Consider the following 12854-nt stretch of genomic DNA (forward strand, 5'->3'; position numbering starts at 1 on the left):
CAAATATCTCATATAGTCATCATAAACAAACTGAAAGGTAAATGGTATTCCCATTTTACAGATGGGGAAAATGAGACATAGAGAGCAAATGAATGAGTGTAAGTAAGTTGCCAGATTACAGAAATTGTAAATGTAGGATCTAGTATTCTTACTGTCTATATCAATATGACTTTACTATTCCAGAAGATTCTTTCCCAGAGATATAAAAGTTGCAAATAACTTTATTATTCATTCAGGAATTTCTTGAAAGATTCATTAACTCTTTAATAGAAAGTATCAGTGAACTACTAACTCTCTAACACTCTTTGAACCCTCATCTCAAAATCCTCACCTTAGGGGCCTTCCCTGGTGGTGCAGTGGTTGAGAGTCCGCCTGCCGATGCAGGGGACACGGGTTCGTGCCCCGGTCCGGGAAGATCCCACATGCCACGGAGCGGCTGGGCCCATGAGCCATGGCCGCTGAGCCTGCGTGTCTGGAGCCTGTGCTCTGCAACGGGAGAGACCACAACAGTGAGAGGCCCATGTACCGAAAAAAAAAAAAAATCCTCACCTTGGTCTTTCTACCACTCCTAGACTATTATACCAAGATCTTTACTCAATCCTAATCAATCCCCTCTGCCCCCATCCACACACCCACTGAAAGACCTGCCTTTAAAACAGACTTGAAAATCTTAGTAAATCAGACTTTGCTCCTCTCTTTTCAAGACTCTTAGTAGAATTATCAGGCTTTTACTGCAGTAAGCAATAAATTCCACTTTATCTTATCTGGTTGATTCCTTCATTAAATACTCATTCAACATATATGTGGGCCTAAATTGTATATGTCCTCTCCTTTCCATGCTTAATTGTTACATCCTTTATTGATATATCCTTTATCCTCTACCTTCTTTGTCACTTGAATCCACTTAGATGTGCCCACACTGACACATAGACACATAGTCAGACAGAGAGGCACACACATACACAGAGTCCAAACCCTTATCTGCATCTCAATGTAACTTCAGTTATGAAAGTCCCATGCCATTGCTCTCTCTTTTTCCTGGTTTGTGTGGGTGAAGTTTTAAACAACAATGCACCACAGCCTTGGTCTTAAAATAATCCATCTGAGAAGGGGATTATTAAAAAAATACATATACTCTATTATTTTATCTGTGATAGAACAGAACATTACTACAAAGAGACATCCAAATTGCAAAGTGGTATTAACACATCAATTCTGATTATTCATTCTGAGGACAAAATAAATGTGTATACTGAGGTAAACAGTGGAGGGGAGTGAGAAAGTAGCAAGTCTTGATGAGGAAATACTAGATGAACTTAGAAGGACATTTCAAATTAGTCCATGAATAACTTCTTGAAGACCAGATGAGGTAGATGAGGTAGAATGGGAACAAAAAGCAGCAGAGGAAGAAAAAAAGTGACAATTTGTATCCTAGCTTTTGATGTTTTATATAATAAGTGAAACAGCCCCAGTTCTGTTGTCTGGAACCTTTATTCTCAATAATAAAGAGTGGGAAATCGAGTGGATGTATGGGAAGTTGGAAACTACAGACAAATATGGATTAGAACCATGAAAATTACTGGGAGGTGAAAAGTTTTAGAAGTCTAAAGGTGTTTTCCAAGGAAATTGAATGTGTAAACCAAAGAAAAAGTTTCTATATTCCAATAAAGTCTATGGTGCTACAGGCTGCATATGTCCGTAAAGTCAGACACATTAGTCATAGCCTTCAGGCAACAGTGGGCTACTCTTTGCAAGCAAGAAATAGAATATTTGCCTCTCTGGGGGCAGCCTTAAAGAGCCATATTGAATCAGAACAATTGAATCTGAGTTATAACGAATTCCACAGTGTGCAAGTAGATGTGAGTATTGGAAGTGGTTTGTTTATGCTAAGAAATTAAGGACATAAAGTTATATTTTGGGTGGAAGGAAATCAGTGGTAAATATCAGGTAATGAGATTCTAATATCACAATATTTCAAAGTTGTTTTGAAATCCCTTATGGGCAATGCATAATCCAAACAGGAAGGCAAGAAATTAAGTGTTATAAGGCAGGACATTTCCTTTGAGACATGTACTGATATGAGAGAGTAGGCTTCTCCAATTTGCAGTTGGAGAATATTGTTTCCTTAGAGGGATGAAAAAGGGAAAGGAATAGTAAATGACAATCCAAATGTCAGACAGAATTGCACAGCTTTGAATCCCTTGTATTTTAATCCTTAAAAATTTCAGGATTCTGAACTCAAGAGTAAGTCATGGCATTAACTTCCCATCTATTCAATTTCTGCTTTCAGCATGAAATTATGCAGTTTGTTTTGAAAATTAGAGTATTTTCCTTTTCATTTTTCAACTTGATATTCACAAACAATATTGAATATTTGGGGTCCTAGGATGACATATATTTTTAATACTGTTGTATACTATTTATACCGTTTTTCATTGCAATTAGTAGGCAATTTTTGCAGCTCTACATCTTCTGTCCTTATTCCAACCTCTTCCCTTTCAAAATCAGTATTTTATGAGAAAGATAGATCAGTAATCTAAAATATACCTGCTAATAACCAAACAGGATGATATTTGACAAACTGATTTCATAATACAATTGGCATTTTAATAAGTTAACTGGGAATATGTACCTAATTTATATTAAAAATATTCCAGTCAGATGTATGATTTATTTCTGGTAGAGCTATGAATACTAAACCATTACAAGTACTTTTTGCTCTATTATTTTAAATAATGATAATTATATCATTAGCAACCCAAGAAATCTTCCAAACTAAAATTTACAGACACAATTTGGTTATGACATGAAAATATGGATTTACTGTAGTACTACAAAAAAGGAAGAATACACTTTTAAACCTTGACCCATATTTGTAAAATTTCTATGAAAAAAATAAAATCTTACTGAATGTAATTATAGAATTTTCAGGCTTATTTTTCTCTAGAAAATACAACATGATGTCCTTCTGCCTTACTGGAGTTTCTGCAGTATTTTTAGGGTTTATGGATGACTTGGGCACATAAACAGAGGTGGTGATTATAAATCCAATATCACATCCCATAATTTCCTTTAGCAAAATAATGGAGGAAGAAAGCTGGAGAAACTTTGTGTTACACCCAAGAGAATTTCTGGTGTATTCAATGTCTACATTCCCAGAGGAAAGGGAAGAGGAAGTTAAAAGGAGAGAATGAAACAATTCAATTCAACTCAGCAGTTCTACATGTAATTATTGAGCTGCCTTCAATTCAAAGCATTGTGCAAAGAATGAAAATGAGTAAGTTTAGTCAGTGCCCTCAAGGAATCCTCTCCTCTTTTTTCTCCCTAATACGATATAGTTTTCCTTTTGGGACACTCCCCTCTTTCATAATGTAGCAACCATATGGTTTGGTATTGACCCTAAACCCAATTTTAAGGATTGGTCTAAAATGATCTACATCAAGGATTACCAAATTTTTCCTGTAAAGGGCCATGATGTAAATATTTTAGGTTTTGTGGAACCATACAGCCTCTGTCACAACCACTCACCTCTGCCCTTGTACCAGCCACAGGGAAAGAGTAAACAAATGGGTGTGTTTGTGTTCCTATAAAACTTTTTTTTTAACTTCTTTATTGGAGTATAATTGCTTTACAATGATGTGTTAGTTTCTGCTGTATAACAAAGTGAATCAGTTATACATATACATATTTCCCCATATCTCTTCCCTCTTGTGGGTCCCTCCCACCCTCCCTATCCCACCCCTCTGGGTGCAGCTGCTTCCCACTAGCTATCTATTTTATATTTGGTAGTGTATATATGTCAATGCCACTCTCTCACTTTGTCTCAGCTTACCCTTCCCCCTCCCCGTGTCCTCAAGTCCATTCTCTACATCTGCGTCTTTATTCCCGTCCTGCCGCTAGGTTCTTCAGAACCATTTTTTTTTTTTTAAGATTCCTAAACCCACGCACATATGGTCATCTTATTTTTGATAAAGGAGGCAAGAATATACAATGGAGAAAAGACAGCCTCTTCAATGAGTGGTGCTGGGAAAGCTGGATAGCTACATGTAAAAGAATGAAATTAGAACACTCCCTAATGCCATACACAAAAATAAACTCAAAATGGATTAAAGGCCTAAAGGTAAGGCCAGACACTACGAAACTCTTAGAGGAACACATAGGCAGAACACTCTTTGATGTAAATCACAGCAAGATCCTTTTTGACCCATGTCCTAGAGAAATGGAAATAAAAACAAAAATAAACAAATGGGACCTAATGAAACTTAAAAGCTTTTGCACAGCAAATGAAACCATAAACAAGATGAAAAGACAACCCTCAGAATGGGAGAAAATATTTGCAAATGAAGCAACTGACAAAGGATTAATCTCCAAAACATACAAGCAGCTCATGCAGCTCAATATCCAAAAAACAAACAACCCAATCCAAAAATGAGCAGAAGACCTAAATAGACATTTGTCCTATAAAGCTTTACGTACAAAAACAGGCTGTGGGCCCAGTTTGCCTTCTGTGCTACAGTTTGTGGCAGTGCCTACCCCTGGTCTAAACCAAACTCCAGTGCTATTACTATTGATTCAGGCATCAGGCAATCAATGCATATTTCCTTAGTTAAAGGGATTCTTGAGAAATGGGGTCAGTCAGCAGGAAACACAAGATTTCTCTTCTCAGTTACCATGGGATATTGTACTCCTGTGTCTGCCACGTGTGAAGGAGAAAGTTATGGTGGCTGCCAGCTGCTACCTTACCACCATGAAGGAAGCCAGCTCTGAGGATGAAACCAACACATGGAGGAGAGCAGAGTCAAAAAACTAAAGAGTCACATATTTGGAACTCAAGTTCTTCTTTAACCATGCTGGAAGTCTGTCCTACTTCATGCCTTCTCAGTTAAATATTTTGTTCTCTTAGCCAGTTTGAGTTCAATGTTACGTGTAACTGAAAGATCCCAACTGATACAGACTCACAGGTACTTGGAGTAAAATAGCATGAGTGTTACAAAAGAACTGCCAAATATCATAGAGGCTCAGAAAAGAGTCATAATTGGTTCTGAAAAACTTTTATTAAATGATGGCATTTGAAACAAACTTCTTAGCTATAATTTTGTAGCGGAGGTGGAAGATAAGAGCCAGCATGATAAAGTGTTCATGGACGGCAAATAGTGGGCTGACTTTCTGTATAGTCAAATACCACGGTATGAAAGAGGCATAGGGTTTTCAAAGAAGAACAGTGGGAGATTTTTCTGGAATCAGTGTGAAGAATCTGAGTAAAGCCTCACGTTGGAAAACTTGAAGGTGAACAGAAGGATTGGCAATAAAATTGAGATTTCCAGTAGGAACTAGGAAATGTCTGAGATACTGCCATACAGTGTGATGATACTGACAATCAGGAAAATAAGGTGGATTCAGAGATGTGCCAGCCACAGGGTACTAATCTATGCAGGGCACATGTAAATCCCTGGGGAACTATGGAAAGGTAAAATAGTGATCCAGTTTTATCTCCCATAGTCCCTCTGAGGGAAAATACAAATGCAATTAGTAGGAATATTAATAAAGTACTTAGGAATGGTTCCGGTGACATTGCCAGCAACAAGCTTAAATGATGACGGATTACCACTAAAATTACTTTGAGGAGGGCAGACTGGCTAACTGAAGAGCTTTTATTTTGCAAAATGTCATATGCAAAATTGAGTCCAGAACTGATTTGTTCATATGCTGGAAAAAAGCTAGATTACTACCACTGGCTCTTCTCTGTCCTGTCCTTTCCCCAACAGAGCCTTTGGCCTCTCCTCTAAACAATGTCCAGCCCACATTTAAAGTGGCCAGCCCACATAAAAGTGTCTGTTTTAAGTGGCACCAAATTATTACCCAGTCCCATGTGCCCATGTCCTCCAGCCTTGTCTGGAGCTGCTTACTTAAAGGATACTGGTTTTCAGGAAGAAAACCCTCTAGAATCTAGATGCATCAGATAAGCCCAGACAAAAAGAAGTTTATCCTGACAATTCAGTCCCATGTGGTAGTTATTGTGAACCCACTCTTTGCAGACTCTCACTCTGTTAAGTGACGGGAATTCAAAGATGAATAAGACCCAGTACTTGCTCTCAGGAGTTGGGGTACTTCCCTCTTTCTGACTCCCACCCACCTCCTTACACTCTTCATTCTGTTCCATTCTTCTCAGCCTCTGCAATCTGTCCCTTTATAAATTAGCACTCAGCTGTGATCTCGAAAAATACAGTAAGACAAAGCCTGGGGTTAATTCTCCATTTCAGCTGCCTTGTTTAGCCACTAATTAAATGTTTTGTTAGAAAATCACCCTTAATAAGCAACTAGATTATATTAATTATCTGTTCCTTGGATCTTCTGGAACACTCATTCTCACCCTTGGCTGCAAATTACAATTACCTGAGAGGATTTAATAATACCCAGGCCAACCCCCATCGTCAGAGGTTCTGATTTAATTAGTTTGGGGTGAACCTGAGCACTAGTATTGTTTTAAAGCTCCCCCAGGTGATTCTAACGTGCAACCATGGTGCAGAGGGACTCCTCGACTTCTGTTCCATACTGTTAAGAAGTCTCTTGGAGACAGCTTACTTTTCTCTAGTGCCACTCTGAGAAGGTGGTTATTATGTGCCAGGAATAGTTTAGAATTTAGCCAGACCTCTTGGCTCATGACGCTACCCATGATCCTCTGGTTTCTGCACCAGGTTTCTTTAATGAAGGGTTGGTGGGTGAGCTGTGTGAAATCTACAGGGGAATTGGAAAGACTGAAGCGTTTCCCTATGTTGCTCTTTTTTCTGAATTTCTATCTACTTAGAGTCCCTCTCAAAGCCAGAGTCCAAGGGAAAGGTAAGTGAACTAATACCTTATGTATGAACAGAAATGAAAACTGCTGAAAACAGGTTATTCATGGAGTGTGGGTGAAGGGGGAGCAGTAAAAAATAAGAACGTTTGTTGACAGTTGCATTAAGTTCTAAATTTTCTGACAACCTCTTTTGGATTCCAAGGGACATATAGTTTTGAAGGGTATGACTATTTCCCATGTTTTATTTATTTTTTTAAAAGTCACTTAAAAAGTTAAACCTGTTGGTGAATTTCCTAAAGGTATAAGTTCTTCCTGCAAAGAAAAATACTCCTTGTTGGCAGAAAGTCTCTGTTGTCTGGCTTTCTGGTTCCTTTTGCCTCAGTCTTTGTTCTTTCCACATACTTTTTTTTTTTTTTTTTTTGCGGTACGCGGGCCTCTCACTGTTGTGGCCTCTCCCGTTGTGGAGCACAGACTCCGGACGTGCAGGCTCAGCGGCCATGGCTCACGGGCCCAGCCGCTCCGCGGCATGTGGGATCTTCCCAGACTGGGGCACGAACCCGTGTCCCCTGCACTGGCAGGCGGACTCTCAACCACTGTGCCATCAGGGAAGCCTCTTTCCACATACTTTTCAGGGTTCAACCCTAGGCTTAATTTTAGGGGCCTCCTCATTTCCCTGGGGTTTCTTCCTTCTCTTCTCTGCCTCATTTCCCGCTTGAACCATATTGTCATTATGCTAATATTCTTGGTAGCTGATTATAAAAAGAAAATCAAACTGATCATTTAACAACCACCTGTGACACCTTATAAGTTAAACTAAACTCAACTGGCCCAACATTTTGTTTCAGTTGGCTTTTTTTTTTTTCTCTATCACTCTTAGCTCTCTTGGTTGAAAGCAGTCATTTATGGTGCTTTGCACTTTAATAGAGCCCTCACAGAACACCTTTATAAAAACCATGGAATGTGACATTTTGGCACAAATTTATACCAAGGACTTAACAACTTTGATATCTGAGTTCTTTATGTAGTCAGGTCAAGTGATGTGGTGTATGATAAATTGATATTCCTTGTAGTGAAATAATGCCATTTGCAGCAACATGGATGGGCCTAGAGATTATCATACTAAGTGAAGTAAGTCAGACAGAGAAAGAAAAATATCATATGATATCACCTACATGTAGAATCTTTAAAAATGATACAAATGGGGGCTTCCCTGGTGGTGCGGTGGTTGAGAATCCGCCTGCCAGTGCAGGGGACACGGGTTCAATCTCTGGTCCGGGAAGATCCCACATGCCGCAGAGCAACTAAGCCCGTGCGCCACAACTACTGAGCCTGTGCTCTAGAGCCCATGAGCCACAACTACTGAGCCTGCATGCCGCAACTACTGAAGCCCGAGCACGTAGACCTATGCTTCACAACAAGAGAAGCCACCGCAATGAACAGCCCGCACACCGCAACGAAGAGTAACCCCCGCTCACCACAACTAGAGAAAGTCCACGTGCAGCAACGAAAACCCAATGCAGCCAAAAATCAATAAAATAAATTTATATTAAAAAAATGATACAGGGCTTCCCTGGTGGCGCAGTGGTTGAGAGTCCACCTGCCAATGCAGGGGACACGGCTTCGTGCCCCGGTCCGGGAAGATCCCACATGCCGTGGAGTGGCTGGGCCCATGAGCCATGGCCGCTGGACCTGCGCGTCCGGAGCCTGTGCTCCCCAACGGGAGAGGCCACAACAGTGAGAGGCCCGCATACTGCAAAAAAAAAAAAAATGATATAAATGAACTTATTTATAAAGTGGAAACAGATTCGCAGACATAAAAAACAAATTTATGGTTACCAGAGGGGAAAGGCGGGGGAAGAGATAAATTAAGAGTTTGGGATTAGAAGATACAAACTACTGTATATAAGATAGATAAACAAAAAGGTCCTACTGTATAGCACAGGGAACTATATTCAATATCTTGTAATAAACTATAATGGAAAAGAATCTGAAAAAAATGTAAGTGAATCACTTTGCTGTAAACTAACACAACACAAACACAAAAAGTAACACAACATTGTAAATCAACTACACTTCAATAAAAAATTTAAAATATATATTTCTAAAATGTTTATTAGATTTTTTTGTGTTGTTATACAAAAGTACTCTTTTTTTTTTTTCCTGCCCTGGGGACTCCTAATAATCCTAAAAGGAAAGGGAGACTCAGTTCTTACTGACTTTTCCTAGGAGTTCAACATGTCCACGTTTTCTCAAGAGCAAGAAAGTGTTTGCTGCAAAAGATAACCTCAAGGGACCACATCACTCTTATGCTTTTGTTTCTAGGATCTGGGAATGGCATCACCCTTGTCCAAGCACCTAAGCATAATAGGATAAGGATAATTTTGTAGGCAGCAGAGTGTCTAGAGTCTAGTAGTCTTGGTGGCAGCAGTCAACCTCTGTATTAGGTTATTTACATGAAATATCTGGAGAATATTCCTTCCATGTCTGAAACATCAGCCAGAATTGCAGAGATGTGCTGTTTTTGTCACTTCATCTGGTTTTACATTCTGATTATCCACACTTACTCAAACTCAGTTAAAAACGGGAACAAACTTCATTTTAAGCAGAACATTTAAGTATAAACAGTAGCTTTGATTATAACAAGCTTCTTTGTTATGAGAAGTAATCACTTATTAATAACCTGTCTTATGACTTGTAATATGATTAAATGCCTTTTGAGAGTACCCTGCCACATTGGAATTCACTGGGAGTAAGAAATGTGATAAAGAATTTACTTTGCTGATTGGAGTGAGGGCCAGCATTAAAGGGAAAACCTTTATATTCCAAATATGTCAATGCCAGACTATTCCTTAGGCTACTAGAGGCTTCCAAAACTTTGAATTTCTAACTTTATAAGAAACATGCAAGACTGAACCTACTACACTGTTAAATTCTCAACTATTTTTAACTGAGAGCAAAAGAGCATAAACGTCTAGCAATAGAGACTAACTAAGAACATTTCTAGGACATGTTTCTAACACCAAAATGTCTGATAAATTATTAAAATATATGAGTAATAATATTTGCAATGCCCTGAGGTTTTATAGCAGTTTGTATCTTTCAAAAGGCACGGTATGTATTATTTTATTTGTTCTTTTCATTTACCCTAGAATATGGATAAAGTATTATTATTGTAAACCTAAAAATAGTCTTTAAAAAATAATATTAGCAAAAAACTTACTACTCCAGTGGAAGCATATCAATACATAAAAAACTGCTTAATAGAGAGAGAGAGATATGAAGAGAGAGAGAGGAAGAGACAGTGGAGACAGGGAGAAGGAGGGGGAGAGAGGAATGGTGAATATAGGTGAAGGGTAGTCAGGTGTTGATTGTATTAGATTTTTAACCTTTCTGTCAGTTTGAAAAACTTCAAAAAATGAATCTGGGAATAAAAATATATGAACAAGTGCCATTTGCAGCAGCATGGATGGACCTAGACATTATCATACTAAGTGAAGTAAGTAAATATCATACGATATCACTCATGTGTGGAATCTAATTTAAAAAAAGAGATACAAATGAACTTATTTACAAAACAGAAACAGACTTACAGATATCAAAACCAAACTTATGGTTATCAAAGGAGAAACGTGGACGGGAGGGATAAATCAGAAACTTGGAATGAACACACACACACACGCACACACACACAGACTACTATACACACACTACTATATATAAGATAGATAACCAGGAAGGATCTACTGTATAGCACAGGGAACTCTACTCAATATTCTGTGATAACCTATATGAGAAAAGAATCCAAGAAAGAATGAATATATGTATACGTATAACTGAATCACCTTGCTGTACACCTGAAACTAACACAACATTGTAAATCAACTATACTCCACTAAAATTAAAATTAAAAAAATATATGTATATGGCCAGAGGCAGATGTAATGAGGAAGACATTTGACGAGATGTATTGGCCCAAACTGTTGACTGACACACCTGCTGAACTTACCCAATTCAGAATTGCTCAGCAGGAGGCGTGATTAGAAGCTTTCAAATACATTCCCTTGTGCTGTGAAGAGGGTTCCCAGGATATCAAAGAAATGACTTTAGTCTGACCACTAGTAAATGTATCACCACCTTTCCACCCCTTCTTGCTTACCTTCAGCTGGAGTTTAGAAAGCTAGAGAAACTTATGCTGTCATTCATTCTAATATTAGAACCTGAGTAAGGACTCATACGCCACTTTGAAAAGGGGGCTTTCTCACGGTGTCTCTTGGGCGAATAGCACTAGCTTCCTTTCTCCGTCCCACTTCATTCCTCTTTTTAAATTTAGCTCTGCTTTGACCACTTCGTATATAATTTGTTATCAACTATTCCAAATTAGAGGGTTAACTTTTCTTTCATCCAAAATTTTTTTGGCTGTGGTGGTGGATATGCAAACCTACACATGTGGCACACATGACAAATTCCCACTGGACTAAACACACACACAGTGAGCACAAGTACAATGAAATAAATCTAAATAAATGGATTATCTCAATGTCTAAACAAACAAACAAATAAATAAATAAATTTAGCTCCGTCTGTTTCTATTTCCTTCCTTTTCACTTCTTACTCTGGCTCTGCCTCTAAGATTGCAGGAAATTCCTTAAAAAAATCTCTTATCAGGCAGTAGAATTCTCATTATTTTTTAGGTTTTTACCATTTAGTACTTATATCAGACTACGCCACCAGCACTATTTGGCTGATTTTTCCCCAAATTTTAGTGGGAGGCTAACCAAGCTTAAATTAATCACTTGCACTTACTCTCTTTATTAAAGAAATATCAGGAGTAAGTGGGATACAAAATGTGAGATTTCAGTGTTCTACAAAGTATCAACATAGGAAACTGCTAGTCCACTTGAATTGTGGAGGATAATGACCCTTCACTAGAAAAGGCTTTAAAAATTAAAACATAAGTTGCTTCTTCTAGACCTTCTACAGTTTTCCAAGTTTTGCTAATGGGACAAAACTTGTTCAAGGAGTAATATACACATACCTTCTTAAGTGACTAGTGGAAGAAGATGTTAAAGGTACAAGTCATTTGGATCTAGAAATCAGCTATAAGAAGTAACACTTAAAATGATAGGAAAAGAATTGGAAAAAAATGGAATCATCTACTTAGGAACTATAACATGATGGGACTTAGGCTGGCTAAAATATGGAAGCAACTTATCTACAAAAAATTTAAATCAACATTGGAATAAGCTTTACTCTTCCATCATTTTTCAGTTGAAGGAAAATATAGGAGAGCACATTTGTAATAGTGAGAGAAAGAAATGGGCATCAATTTTGTGTGCTTTCTATTGATTGTTGTATGTAGGTATTCCCCTTGTGAGCATGCTGCCTCAGGCATTTTCATTATGTAATTTATTTAATGTTTCTTGGGATTTAATTTGACTAGTAATATATTTAAAATCCATTTAATGTCAGATTATGTTCATTTAAGAGTCTAGTGAGTCCTGGCATATAAGTATAAACATGGAACTCCATCTACTTAGTCAGTTCCTAGTTTGATACTCTGGAGAAGAAAAAATCTTACTTTCCTGTACCCTGAAATAACAAGATAGTGATACAAATGCTTTATTCTCCCTACACGTAACTATACATTGATTATTTTTCACTGCAAGTATTGCATGTTATTTTAATCTAATTAAAATAACCATGTTTGAAATCAGCTGTGGGCAAGACCATGTGTTGGTTTATGCAACACATGGTCTATGTGTTTATGTCTTATGTTAGTTTATATTTTCAGAAATGAACAAGACCTAAGTTGAAACATCAAAGAACTTTCAGTCTTATACAAGGAGGGAAGTGAGCATCTTCTACCAGACTGTGAACTCAAGCTGGGGCGTCTTCGCGTAATTCTAATTTCTGTAGACTAGCATTAGGCAGTGATTTAGATAGAGTAATGCTTAGAAGGCATTAAATAAATGTTTGTTGAACCAATATATATGCATAAATAAATATAATGCATTACTATATAGAACTATAAACAAAGTGCTATTGAGAACAATAACAGAGG

Source organism: Mesoplodon bidens (genome assembly GCF_964165515.1).
Source record: "Mesoplodon bidens genome assembly, chromosome: 14".
NCBI classification, from domain to species: Eukaryota; Metazoa; Chordata; class Mammalia; order Artiodactyla; family Ziphiidae; genus Mesoplodon; species Mesoplodon bidens.